Source organism: Muntiacus reevesi, chromosome 17 (genome assembly GCF_963930625.1).
Source record: "Muntiacus reevesi chromosome 17, mMunRee1.1, whole genome shotgun sequence".
Taxonomy (NCBI): domain Eukaryota; kingdom Metazoa; phylum Chordata; class Mammalia; order Artiodactyla; family Cervidae; genus Muntiacus; species Muntiacus reevesi.
Window position 1 is genome coordinate 13946702 of NC_089265.1, and position 14130 is coordinate 13960831.

Below are 14130 nucleotides of genomic sequence, written 5' to 3' on the forward strand. Positions count from 1 at the left end.
AGTAAAATTTCATATGGAAACTGATGAAGTAAATTATACGGTAGTTGAAAGGAGTTCATATGGAAAGTGTTTTATAAATGGTTAAATGCTATACAAATATTATGTATTACTATTAGTGCCAGGAATAATAATGATAAATTAGTACAGAATGTCAGATATGTTTATCTTGATACTGGTTTCTGATTTATGTGGAAACCAAGTCTTTTGAATTATCTTAGTTCTGGATAAAATGATTGTCATGATGACATAAATTATTTTCTGCTACTGTAAAATACATGAATTATTTCTATAAGGAAGAGATATAGATGTTAAAATATAGGTAATTCCTAAGAGATTTTGGTTTCATTTATAAAATATTGCAAATTATGTCTAAACAGTCTTTAGACAGATTTTGTTGAAACAGTCCTTCCTATAGAGCAGATTATATATTCATAATATAAAAATCAACATATTTTTTCATTTGTGTTTAAATACATGAATTATATTCTCCATTACAAATTTAAATTCTCTCTCCCTGTCATATAAAACACAGTAAAATTCATCACTCTGATACTGATTATGGTATTTATATCACTATATGAAGTTAAGTTACGTGATTCTGATTAGTGAAAATATTACTGGGTTTTACAGATAACTATAAACTAATCTTGACTTTGTCTTTTCCTATTTTAGAGCCAATGATTGGTTTAAGAGTACAAACTTTTTATAAGTTCCTAGCAATCTTTTTGGTCCTAGGCACTCACCTAGAATACTTGGTAAGTTGGCCTTGGTTTTAGATCTTATGAAAATAAAAGTCGCTCAGTCATGTCTGACTCTTGGCGACCCCATGGACCATACAGTCCATGGAATTCTGTAGGCCAGAATACTGGAGTGGGTAGCCTTTCTCTTCTCCAGGGGATGTTCCCAACCCAGTGATTGAACTCAGCCCTCCCACACTGCAGGCGGATTCTTTACCAGCTGAGCCACAAGGGAAGAGCTTAGATCTAATTATTACCTGATTATCGTGTTATGCCTATATTAAGACACAGCAGTGGTAAGAAGCAGAGACTTTGGAGCTCAGCAGATTTTGGATTGTAACTCGGCTCCACCACTTATAGGTATGAGGAGTTGAATATGTTGTTTTTTCTCTCTGAGCCTTTGTTTCCTCATCTTGATAATGGAAATATTAATCAGTACCTAACTTACAGGGATATTTTATTATCTAATATAATTTGAGCATAGATTCTTGCAAAGTACCTGGCCTGTGGGTGACTGCTCAGTACAGGTTTACGATGATCATTTTTCTTTTTTATGGCTATGATTACTGTTTTTGTAGTCATCAAAGATTGTATCGTTATATAAATAACTAGGATATTTGGGGATCTATATAATTATTTGGGCTTCCCATGTGGTAAAGAATCCTCCTGCCAATGCAGGAAACACAGGAGATACAGGTTCAATCTCTGGGTTGGGAAAATCCCCTGGAGGAGGAAATGGTAACCCACTCCAGTGTGTCCTTGCCTGGGAAATCCAAGGACAGCGGAGCCTAGTATTGCAAAGGGTCGGACACAATTCAGTATCTAAGCAGCAGCAGCATATAATTATTTATGCTCAAGTACTTTCTGAAGTTTTCTATGTGAAGCATGGGAGATTGAGAGCCAGACTACTTATTAGTCAAGGAAACATTGGCCATGCCTTTTAATAATGGAAAATAGATCCCTAAACAATACCATGTGCATTCTATCCACTTGCCTTCTCTGTGGGGGTCTCTTCAAACTTTAGGAACCTATAGAAATTTAGGTATTGACCTAAGTGGCTTTACTTATACCCAGGGCAAGGTGAATGTATTGAATGTGGAATTTAGAGTCAAAATTATTTAGTTATGACAGATACTCCTTTGGAATTTAGAGAAATCAGTCTTTGCTGGAATTGTCCTGCACCATGGTAGACATCATCTGTACATTACTAGGTAACTGAGAGCAGGGGCTCTTCACTTTCTGCACTGCGGAGGAGGTTTCATTTCCCCAGTGGCCCAGATTTGTAGACCTAAAGTAATACCTTCCAAAGCTCCCTGGAGCATTTTAGTAATTGGTGCTGGCTGAGAGCTGTTTCACTCCCATCTAGCCCTTGACTTTAAATAAAGTGAATTCTGTTTTTCTTCATTATATATATTTAGCAAAAGCAGCCATTTTGAAAATATTACTATTTGCATGGAATTGTTCCTATTCCTACTCCTTATAACATTTAATTTTGAAAATAATGTCTCTAAATTGAAACAATGGAAGAGTCCATGTTTCCATGGGAGTTCACTGGCATAGCTGAGAAACATAAAATAAAGAAAAAGAATAACTCTGTCATCTGTCCAAATAAGGCATGCATTTGTAGCTTCAGCTTTTCCCTTTCAATAATCCTTTGATAATTTCCCAAGAGATGTCGTATTTGGAATTGCAATCTTCAGTGTTCTAGATGAATCTAAATTTCATTCAGTGCCATGACTGTTGGTGGAAAGGCTGGACAGATAGGAAAGATGAAAATCTTATTTCATTTTCCCAATCATCTTAAGTGGGACTGACAGAATTTGTGCTTTAAGTATCTTTCTTTTATCTTAGAGGAATAAAAAAAATACTTGTGTATTTAGAAATTATATCAACTAATATTTATTATAGAAAATAATTTCTAGGTCCTATTACTGAAAAATAAGCATCAGATGGGTAGTAAATGACTCCTGAATATATATATATATATGTGCACATATGTTACATATTATTATTGCATATTATACATATATATAAATGCTATAATGGAAAATGTTGCCATTGTTCCTACTTAGTGAATTTATTATCTAAAGACATCATTTAATCACATCAGGGACACATACATAACAAGTTTACTAAAATCCTGACTTGAATTGGCATCATTTAGATTGCACATCCAACCATTGCTTTTGGCTTTCTGATCTTGAAATTTCTGGATTTTTGTTTTGGGTTGATGAATAAATCATAGAGTTTGTTTTCTTCATTGCAAACAAAATTAATACATATGTACAATATGGTGCTTTCTATACTCTCACAGATTATGAGAAAATAGGTTGCCATGTTTTCATTCTTTTAGTCTTCAGGAATTTAGAACTTGATCTGTACTAAGAACTGTGTTAGGCACTTGAGATTAAAAAATGATTAAGAAGAAGCTTCTTAAGAAACAGCGATGGCAGAAACAGTCATAGACATGGTAGCCCCATATGACAGTGGTTCAGGATATTTGGAGAGGAAGCCTTGTGGGACTGGTGATGAATAAGTATTGAGGAAGGAACGTTTCAGAGAGGAGGAATATTTGGGCAGGACTTTGTCACATATGGAGCTGGGTGATGGAATGATGGATCTGAAGGACAGATGGCATGTCATATGATAAGGCACAGAGGATGAAAGAGCATGATATGAACAGGAAATGACAAAACTCACTACAATACATTGTGACAGATGCTAGGTTGGGGGTACGTTAGAGAGATATGTGAGGAGAATCCCTCTGCATCCATTACAGTGTCTGACACATCAGAGGCTTATATATGTATATAAAACACACAGAGGAGTCCCCATATTTATACATTCTTTACATCAATGTTAATATGTAATTAAATTGTAGCAGTTTATTCTTGAATAATATGACAACAATAATGAATTGTATTACTTTTAGTATGAAAAAAACTAAAATTATATAGATCATTCAACATTTATTCAACATATATTTATTTAGCACCTAATATATACCAGAAATTGGTCTAAGCATGGGGATACAACAATCAACAAAACAGAAAATCCTGTTCTCTCAGAGCTTGCATATCATTCTCTGCACTGTAGGAGTCATTCGATAGTGACCGGCATTCACAAATCTAGATTGCATGACAAACACCATATAAGACCAAGCAGATTTATAAAAAAAAAGCTGTCATTCACAAACTCATCAAAAAGAGTATTTACCAAGTTATAATTTGGTACAGACTTTATGACTAAGGCCTAGAAAATTAGAAAAAGAAATAAAGGGTAGGGAGAATGAGAGAAAAGAGACTTTGAAGTTTATTTGCTTGAAGTAATTTTAAAAAATATCTATCATATTAAAATTGATCTTTGTAAGTATTGTTTCCTTTCTCTGCCTGATAGTTTGTATCATTATTTATGTGCAGACTTGTAAGCAGTTTGGAAGATTGTTAAAAATAATAGTATTACTGCTTCATAGCTGTTGGTATTACTGTGAAACATTTGAAAGACTAGGATCATTTACTTGACAAAAGAGTATATTATTGTTCAACCAAAACTACTATACTTTGTCCAAAGAAAGAGATTAGTATAATAAATATAAATAAAGAAGACTATAGTGTAAACATTGTGTTCAATGCTGTTTTGGGCCTATTGTTAACATCCTACTGATTTTAATTGCTTTATGAAAACTTTGCAATTTTGGTCTACTCCCAAAACAAACAGGTGAAAGCTTTATGAAAACTTTGCACTTTTGGTCTACTCCAAAAATGAAGGGGTGAAAGTTTGGGGGACATGTCATTTCACTTCCAATAAAGATGTCTAAACCCTGGACCTGTTTCCTTGGAATGTGGTAATCATCACACACAGAACAAAAGTTATTTTAGCAAAACTATTTGCCCTCCTATGCGGAGCACATGGTTCATAATTGTCAGTCGAGATTAGCTGAAAGCCATGTTACTAGAGTTGATAATAGTATTTTAGTTGCATTTTAGCTCTATGAAAATTTCAGCATTCCATGTCTGTTTTTCTATATTGTCAGCATTGCAGATTCTAATATAACTCTTCAAGCAAACACATCTATTAAGATATCCATTGTAAATTGAAAGACTGTGAATCCATAAAGAGTATCTTTGAATCGGATTTGGATTTATGCCTGTAGTATATTTTTCAGAAATAAACAATAATCCTCATAGGGATTGTTCTTGTTTTATGGAGCAAGATGCCAGATTATATTGATATCTCCTGTCCTTTTTTCAGTTAGAAGGGATTATAAAGTAGTGGTGAGATCAGAATGATTATCGGACTCCTGCTGTAGTGAGTCACAGCCTGAGTGCCACTTGCACACGAGGTCACAGTGAAGTGGTGTCCGGAGCATACAGAAAGGGCCCCTGGCTCATGAATACCTTTGACAGTCGAGGCTTCACAATGCATTCAGTCACCTCTTCCGAGGAAGGCTGCGGTCCCAGTTTGCATAGGTTCCCTGTTGGAGGAAGTGAGCAGTACTGGTTTTGGCAGAGAGGACTGTGTATTGGCTTGCAGGCTGGAACCTTAGAGAACCAGACCCAGATGATATGGCACATAGATGAAGGACTAACAGCTGTTAAATGTGGTCACTCTTTTGTGATCTTGAAAGCAGGTATTAATATCACACTAATAAAAGTAATACATTATTTGAGCTTACTGTAACTTCTAAGGAATATACAAACATTTTGTCATTGAATCCTCACAGCAGTCCTTTGAGGTAGACTGCTCACTTGATGGATGAGGAAAATCAAAGGCACAAAGAAGCCTAGATGGAAGTACTGATGATATATTTAAAAGGGCATTCATTCATTGAGCACTTAATATGTACAAGCACATAACGTATTTAACCTATGTATTTAATCTTCAGGAGGTAGGTTTTATTATTATAAGGCTTCCCAGGTGGCTCATTGGTAAACAATCTGCCTGCCAAACAGGAGAGGCAGGTTCAATACCTGGATTGGGAAGATGCCCTGGAGAAGGAAATGACAACCCACTCCAGTGTTCTTCCCTGGGAAATCCCATGGACAGTGGAGCATGGTAGGCTCAGTCCATAGGATTGCAAAGAATTGGAAGTGATTTAGCAAGTAAACAACAACAATTATTGTTATGCCCATTTACAATGAAGAAAAAAAGTTTTTTGGAAAAGTCAAATAATATGCCCAAGATCCCATAGCTAATAAAATGCCAGAGCTAGGATATAAACCCAATCAAAAATACCCTTTTTCTTTAGTGAAATAAGGGCTAATTTTCCTATTTTCATACACCTTACTTTTTGAAACCCTATCTTGGGTATTAGGAAATATGAATTGAAAACAGAAGCTACTTAAGCAACTTATTGTCTAATTATCAGCAGGACCAAAATATGAAGGCTGAGGAGATAAAATATCTTCCAAAGTGTATGAGTGAGAGAGCTACAGCTTCGGGAAACAGTCTTGGGGAAAGTACACTTGGGCTTTAAAATCTAATAGAGTAAAGTTTCCATTCTAGTTTGATTGCTTCCTATTTACGAACTCATGGGAAATTATTTAGTCTCTTCTAAACTTCTGTGGCTCAGAAGTTCACCACACCACTGGGGAAGCTGTGAAACTAGGATTTAAATCCATGTCATATGATAAAGATCTTTGCTCTTGATCATTAGACTACCAACTTCTCCCAACTGTTGTCGAATGTACCTGGTAAATTAAGAGTGGTGTGTAAAATTTCTGAGATCAGGTTTTGGTCTTACTTGTGGCTTCTACAATGGATCCATATATTAAACCTTATCTGCATCTTTGATTAGACACTTTTGTTTGGAAATGAATTAATTAATACTACAAGGAAGAAAAAAATAGTGTATATATTGTCTCTTTACTGTTTTTATGCTTTCAATTATTTATTTAACCTTCTGCTGTTAATTTTCCAGAAGAACATTGAATAATTATGGATTTTCTCCAGAAAAATTCTTATAATTTTAACTTGCCCCATTCCCTTTTATTATTGAGAATGGAATTGAGAACCAGAGAGGTGAAGTCTTACCCAGGTCTAGCTCATAATGCCAGAACTAGGATGAATACTCAAGCTTTCAGTGCTTTTTTCCCTCAATACCACACAATCTGCATTAGTTAAAACATTGGGTAGGTTACTGGGCTAGGGTTCTTTGTAAAGAACCATGTGTTTTCTAAAATAAATAGTTCATTCAATCCCATTAAAAAATTTAAGACTGTCCCATAGAACTCCCTAAGTACCCACAGAACTTATCTTTTCTAAGATAAGTAATTGAAGAGAAATATACATTCTACTCAGTTCAGTCATCATTCTCAAGCACTTACTCCTGTGTTCCTTACTGAAGCTCCTCACAACTGTACTGTTAATGTAAGAGGCATATTAACAGGTACGTCCTCTGACCTGTAAAAGTTCGCCTGATGTGTCCTAAGTTGTCCTGGCTTTGATTACTTTAGTATTTTGCCTTACACGTTGTTTTGTGGTTATTCTATTGATTCTATAGACAGCAAGGAGGTGAGTAAAGTGGACCTACCATTCATTCTCACCTCTCTAACTGTGCCCTTTTTATATCCTCCAGAAAAACAAACCTGTGCCACTATCGATTCAGATCCACTATACTTGGCTGTGGTGAGGCCAAATTTGTAACTGAGGAAGTCGGAACTACTTACAGGATACTTAGTGTGGAAGCTAAGAGCTCAAGTCACGACTTTAGAACTGAATCTGAATCTCGGCTGAGTCACTTAACACATGTTTATTATTTGGGCAGGTTACTCAACCTCTGAGTCTCAATTTCTTTGTTGATAAATCGAGGATAAACATTTTGTAATAGTACCTAGATCATATTTATCTCATAAGTTTAAGTGAGAGATCAAGTGTATAAAGTGCTTGGAATATAATAAGTGCTAGATTGATGTTAGCTATAATTATTAGTGTCAAAGTAATATTTAGCTTCAGAAAGCTTCCAAGAATGAAATCATATCTTTTAGCTATTCCTTGATGTTGCCCCTCATTCAGGCAAAAACTGTTAGGAGTTCTGATTCCATTCATTCATTCTTTCATTCATGTGGACCCCAAACTTTAGATATTATAGCTCTTTGATCTTTGATTTCTTCTTCAAAAAATGTTAAAGGAGAGTGATACCTGTTTTAAAAAGTTATTGTGGGGAAAAAATGAGCTTGTGTCTTAACTTTTGCCCTTTATATACATAATAAGCAATCTGTTGATGGTAGTGGCTCTTATTTTTCATTGTTAGTTTTAAGTTTCTCAAGAAAGCAGACATCTGAATATCTTCAATGGTTTAATTTATGCTTTCCTACTTGTCACAGGACACTTAGTTAATTCCTGTTGAGCTATTTTAATAAGGTAGTGACTTTCTACAACCGAGAGACTCCAGAATAAGATGAATTTTTTGAAAATCAGTGAACCAAGCTGCCAAATATTAATTTTGAAACTGCAGGTATGATAATGATGAAATAGATTAATTTAAGAACCAATTCCCACTTTCAATTGAAATGTTATCACAGTACATTTTGTGTGGGAAAGAACGTGTCTGTGACCTAGGTTTAAATAATTTGGTGAGTGAGTTGCTAATTGAACAGTAAAAAATTAAAAAAAATATAACACCACCTGTGTTGAACTTTCCATCAAGATCTTTCTATCCAGTTACTGCATTCTCTCATTCATTTAACTGCATGCATTGAGTGCCGCCTCTGTTGGCTTCCTTGACAGCTCAGTTGGTAAAGAATCTGCCTGCAATGCAGGAGACCCCAGTTCGATTCCTGGGTCAGGACGATCCACTGGAGAAGGGACAGGCTACCCAGTCCAGTATTCATGAGCTTCCCTGTGACTCAGCTGGAAAAGAATCCGCCTGCAATGCGGGAGATTTGGGTTCGATCCCTGGGTTGGGAAGATCCCCTGGAGAAGGGAAAGGCTACCCACTCCAGTATTCTGGCCTGGAGAATTCCATGGACTGTGTAGTCCATGGGATCACAAAGAATCCAACATGACTGACCAACTTTCAGTTTGACTTTCTTTGGCAAGTACTCTGGGGTTCTGGGCATCTGCTGGTTTTCAAGGAGTCTACAATTTAGTGGGAGAATCAGACATTGATCAAATAATTACATAAATAAATACCAACTTTTAATTTTGCTTGATGTTACAAAAGAGATGAGCTCTTAAAAGTGGAATTTGACATAGTCAAGAAGGTCAGAGAAGGTCTCTTTAAGAAAGTGTGCTTGACCTGAGATCTAAAGAAATTTATAGGGGTCCAGGATGAGATTCTGTTTGAATTCATTAGATGTCACAGATCTTTATCTAGTGCACTCTCATTTTCATAAGTGATTGCTTTGAGCAGACAATGATGGGAAAACCTGTCCTAACAAGCTGATTGCCTGGTGGCTAGAATCTGCCTGCGGTGCAGGAGACATGGGTTCAGTCCCTGGGTTGGGAAGATCCCATGGAGAAGGGAGAGGCTACCCACTCCGGTATTCTTGCCTGGAGAATTCCATGGACAGAGGGGCCTGATGGGCCCCATAAGGTCTCAAAGAGTCGGACACAATTGAGCAATTAACACTTTCACTTCAACCTCTAAAATGGAAAACTGCACACATAGGTTAAAATAGTGTAAAATACAATAAAATCATTAAAATAAATTTTCCCTTTACTTTGCTCAAAACAATAATTTAGGACAGTCCAGCATCTTTTGGGGGGATACAAAGCTAAAGTATTCAGCTCTTCTTTGATTAACTTTGGTCGCAGCCCTTCCTTGTCTAATTTTTCTCCCAATGAAAATAAATAAGAGTTAGAATGCTAATCACTTTGTATTTTCTTTGAAAAGTCCAACCACTCTATAGCTGAATAATTTGAATTTTATTTTTGAAAGATAATTTTAACCTGAGTTGAGTCATCTTATTTTTTTTCTCCCAGAATTATATTTGGAAAAAAAGCTTCATTTTTAACTATAGTTAATTATTTAATTATACAGTTATTACAGGAGAAGGTTTGAATCAAATTTCTGAGTTTTCTTTCCTACTTGAATTCTTCCGAAGAGTAAGGAAGCCATTCCCAGAGAAAAGATTGTGCCCAGGTAGTTGGCACATTTCCTAGAGATTAAAAGGAAGTATGAAGGTCCCAGGTAAAGGGCTTATCATAATACTTGCAGTGGGCTTCTTAAGATGAGTTAATATAGATAGCTAAGAAATCTCCTAGAGCCAGTAGCCTATTGGTGTCTGAAGGCAGATGACAGTGTGGGGTGAGAAGGCAAGATCTTGCTAATCCTTTGATTGAAAGTCCTGGAGGGTGATGGAAATGGCATTTACAGGTGAATTTCACCAGTGTATCATCTGTACCTGGATGTTTATCTAGAATCTGGTGCAATTCCATAATCTAAAACACAACCTGGGTTCAAATAAGGCATTTCTACCTCGCAGCTTTTGAGTCCATGAAGCTGGGTTTGCATCCTAACTATGGCAGTTTAATGCTGCATGGCTTTGGGCAGATTACTTAACCTAGCAAAAAATCTTATTTATTCTACTGTAAATTGCGAGTCCTCATGCATATCTCACAAAATTGTTGTGAGAAGAAAATGCCCTGGTGTTTGTAAGATGTTTACTACAATGCCTGGTACATAGAAAGAACTTAATAAACTCTGGTTGTTTTTATTTCTTATTACGAAATATGTAAGCATACAATACAGTTATTACTCATAACATAAATGTTGACTTATTTGCTCAGCACATGCTTATTCTTTTTTCTTCATCTTCTATTATTCTGAATTATCTTCTTCATGTATATTAGTTTGAAAGGAATCTTTGGTAAAGCACCCACATGTCCTTATATTCAGAGAGGCAGAATTTGCTTATCTGCCATTGCTTATATGTTTTGGACAAAATCTGTAGGCACTGGAGCTCTTTAGCTGAGGATTACTGTTTAAGCAAGTTTATGTGTGGTCATTATTTGGTAACATTTTCCATAGGCTTCTCTACCTTAGAATAGAACACACACCTTTTTGCCAAGTTTAGGTAAACTAGTATGTTAAGATAGAAACTGCCTCATGCATCCAACCTGGACTGGTGATCTGTTTCACACTTGATAATATACAGGTTTCGATGCTGTTCTCTCAGATCATCCCACCCTCGCCTTCTCCCATAGAGTCCAAAAGTCTGTTCTATACATCTGTGTCTCTTTTTCTCTCTTGCATATAGGGTTAGCGTTACCGTCTTTCTAAATTCCATATATATGCGTTAGTATACTGTATTGGTGTTTATCTTTCTGGCTTACTTCACTCTGTATAATGGGCTCCAGTTTTATCCATCTCATTAGAACTGATTCAAATGTATTCTTTTTAATGGCTGAGTAATATTCCATGGTGTATATGTACCACAGCTTTCTTATCCATTTGTCTGCTGATGGGCATCTAGGTTGCTATTATCAACAGTGCTGCGATGAACATTGGGGTGCACGTGTCTCTTTCAGATCTGGTTTCCTCGGTGTGTATGCCCAGGAGTGGGATTGCAAGTGCTCGGGGCTGGTGCACTGGGATGACCCAGAGGGATGGGATGGGGTGGGAGTGGGAGGGGGATTCAGGATAGGGAACACATGTAAATCCATGGCTGATTCATGTCAATGTATGGCAAATACCACTACAATATTGTAAAGTAATTAGTATCCAACTAATAAAAATAATTGGGGGGAAAAAAAAGAAATTGTATCAACATCATGATACCATGCTATCTCAAATTATGGACATTTTAGATACAAATATTACAGTCTCTGTAATTATCTATGCTTAATAGGGATCACTACGCTATTTTATAGGAAAACTATATTCCTTTTTAAAAGGTAATTTCCTCTTTGAACTGAGTTCTCATTGCTTCTCTTTATGCATATTATATGACTGATTCATGGCAGAACAAGATAAAGATACTCTTTTTACCTCTCTCCATCTGTCCTTGGCTGCATTTTCAACATATCAACAACAGGAGAGAGGGATAAAAGGCAAAGAATAATTTTTGTGATTGTCTTCCAACTCATACACAGTACGCATCTATCATAGCATGTTTATCTTGTCAAAACAAATGGTCCTGTATCTATACCCAAATTAGGGAAGGGGCAGAATAATGTGATGGTTTAATGGTTGGACTCTGATGGTTGGAGTTAGATTTGAGTTGAACCCAGGCCCTGTAGCTGTTTAACAAGGTCATCTGTAAAATGAGGATTTTAGCATAGCACTTTGTATTTCTTAAGTGTTTTTTAATGATTCAATGAAATCACAACTATAAAGCTGTACTAAACAACTTCCTAAACCCACTAGTAATAATTCAAAAGTTCCGGTCTGCTAGCTAGGAGCTTAAACATCTTTATAGCTATCTTGGGAGCTTCCCTGATGGCTCAGAGGTTAAGAACCCGTCTGATAATGCAGTAGACGTGGGTTCGATCCCTGGGTCAGGAAGGTCGCCTGGAGAAGGAAATGGCAACCCTCTCCAGTACTCTTGCCTGGAAAACTCCATGGACAGAGGTGTCTGGCAGGCTACAGTCCACAGGTTGCAACAGTCAGACTTGGCCGGCATGCACCTTGCACAGCTATCATTGGGAATTCTGACTTAGCGGATCAATGAATCGTTCTTCAACTGACAGATTGCTCTTTGTCAATCTGGATCACAGAAGCCGTATGTCTACTTTGATCTATCTGACTTGATCACTCTCTGAGTAAAAGATTGCTATAAATTTAATGAAAGGTTAATTGCAATTTTGACTTGACAGGCAACCTAATTGGCCCATATGTATACATTTATCTAGACGTACAGGAATGAATAAAATTCTGAGAACTGATACTTAGAATGTTGTGGGAAATGCTGTGAACAATTCTGAAACTAATAAATGACAGTGTCAATGACATCACCTACTCAAAGTTTCCCTAAATCAATGAGAAGAGCGTTTTTTTTACAAATGAATTTGTACTTCACAGACTTTTTCTGAACTAATTAAGAGACTTCATTTTCTAATTTACAAACATGAAATATAAGATTTTTATTACCACTGTAATTAGCCATGCTACTCCAAATGCTAATCTTCATTTCCTAAACAAGTTATGAAAGTGAGAAATCAGTCCTTCAGATTTTCATCTCGTGGCTTTAATTTCTGCCTTCCCTCTAACTAAATGAACACCACTCTGCTTAGAGAATACTTATTCTATCCCTCCTCCCTTGTGATTTTTCTCTCCGTTTTCTTTCTCGCTGCTATTCTTTCCTCAATCTTTATCTTTCTTTCCCCACTTCCTACTAAATATTCTTACAGGTAGACTACAGCATTCCACAGATGGAATCCCTCTGTCCCGTGCAAACTCTATCCTCTCTTGTTCTGATTCCATGAAAAGTGGTGTTTTGGATTTTTAAATTTTAGATGCCTTTCTGGAATGATTCATGTCAATGTATGGATTGTTGTTTGCTTTAACTCTTAAAGTTTCAGTTCTTAGAGAGTTGATAGCTGCTGCTTGTCTTTAGTTGCCTAAATTTTTCCTTCAGGCTTTGAATTTATGTCTAGGTTAACACTGGTTTTGAGAAAGCCATAGATGGGTCTATGATAGGTTAATATGCTCCCACAGTTTTTTATTTTTGGTGAGATATCAACACATGCATTTTTATTTCCTTTAATAGCCACTGTTCATGAAGGACCATAAAAAATTTATAGTCTTTCTTCCTCTTAATTTATATTCATTTTCATCTTTTACATGTTTTTTCTAAGATGTACTTAAAATTATATTATCTTTCTTTTTTAATTTTTTTTTTTTTTAATTCCCCATCCCGATCCCCCCTCCCACCTCCCTCTCCACCCAATTCCTCCGGGTCTTCCCAGCCCACCAGGCCCGAGCACTTGACTCATGCATCCCACCTGGGCTGGTGATCTGTTTCACCAAAGATGATATACATGCTGTTCTTTCGAAACATCCCACCCTCACCTTCTCCCACATAGTTCAAAAGTCTGTTCTGTACTTCTGTGTCTCTTTTTCTGTTTTGCATATAAGGTTACCGTTACCATCTATCTAAATTCCATATATATGTGTTAGTATGCTGTAATGTTCTTTATCTTTCTGGCTAACTTCACTCTGTATTTACTGGTTTTTAGTTTAATTGAGCAAGCATTAAATATTTGTTAAATATTCAATGAACTAGCTATATAGATGATAGTATTTCCACAAATAACTTCCTTGATCTATTGTAGTATTCTTTAGGTTGTATTAGATTTCATTCTTCTATGTTGTATTGGCATGAATTGCTATAAATTCAGGGTATATTCTGATCAAGTAGTGCCTGGCAAGGTATAGAATTTTTTTTTTTTTAATCTCTTGAGCGAAGATTTAAAGGAGGGTGTTTTTGTTTATTTTCATTAGCTTGGA